Genomic DNA, 1211 nt, shown 5'->3' with positions numbered 1-1211 from the left:
GTCTTATTTTTTTGTTGGGGTATATTCCTCTGTCTCCTCATTTTACTCAACAGTCTATGTTTTTTCTATGGCTAAGAGGAACAGTTACTTTCCCAAGCTTGAAGGATGTGTATGCCTTGTGTATGATCATTCTCGATGGAGACTGTGTGTGCCTTGTGACTTTGGCTTGCTGGCTGGTGCTGTGGCTGGTGGAGAGGGATTCTGGGGCTGTCCATGCTTAGGCTGTCCTGGTGGGATGGCTGAAGATTGGAGTGGGTGTGGGCCAGGGTGATCCTGGGACTCTGCAAGGAATATGCCCTGGCAGGATAGCTGAGGCTGAAGTGGGTGCAAGCTGGGGTGACTTGGGGCACACTGCACAGGAGTTGGTCTGGCAAATGACTGGAGCAGATGCAGGCACACAGGCCAGGGATTTTCAGGTCACTGTGTTGGGGGGACACCCTGATGTGGTAGGTGGACCTGAGGCAGTTGCAGGCCAGGCTTTCCCAGTTGCTTTGTGTAGGAGGAGCCCTGGAAAGTTGAGGTGGTGTGGTCCTGGGGTATTCTGGGGTCATTGGCACCTGTGTCACCTTTCCCAGATGGCTGGAGTTGTAGTGAGTCCTGACCACTAATGTCCCATGTACAGTGCACTGAGTCCACCTTGGTTGGACAGCATGGTCTGGTGTGCACGAGGGTCTTGGGGCTTATGTAGGGGGTAAGCTGGGTGGGGCACCCAGACTCTGCTCCCATTCATGCTATCAAGTTGGAGGGGGGGAATGAAATTGTGATGTTCACCTGTCCCTCTGACCCAGAGAAAGTTTCAGTAGCTCCCTCATTGTTTTTGTGGAGTTCTGAGGCTGCATCCTTTTTATTCTAATTGCTCTTTTAAACTGCATTTTTTTTTTCCCTATGCTCCATGGCATCTGGAGCTGGTGTGTCGTAGAGCTCAGGGCTTGCTGGGGCTGCAGGCTAGCTAGAATGCCCACACCCTGCTCCTGTTTACACTGACAAGGTGGAGGGCAACATGAATTGTGGTACTCACCAGTCCCTCCCACAAGGAGAGTTGCAGCAACTCCCCCACCATTGAGTAGAGTTCTAAGCTTGGTTCCTGTATATTTTAGTTGCCTTCTAAACCGTGACTTCTTTCCTTGCCCCAAAGCAGTTAAATCTGCTTTTGGTCCCTCAGTATTTTGGATCTGGATGTCTGTTTGCTTCCTGGGGTTAGGTGAATTTTT

The sequence above is a fragment of the Neomonachus schauinslandi genome, chromosome 7, assembly GCF_002201575.2.
Source record: "Neomonachus schauinslandi chromosome 7, ASM220157v2, whole genome shotgun sequence".
In the NCBI taxonomy this organism is placed as follows: domain Eukaryota; kingdom Metazoa; phylum Chordata; class Mammalia; order Carnivora; family Phocidae; genus Neomonachus; species Neomonachus schauinslandi.
This window is presented reverse-complemented; position numbering follows the sequence as displayed.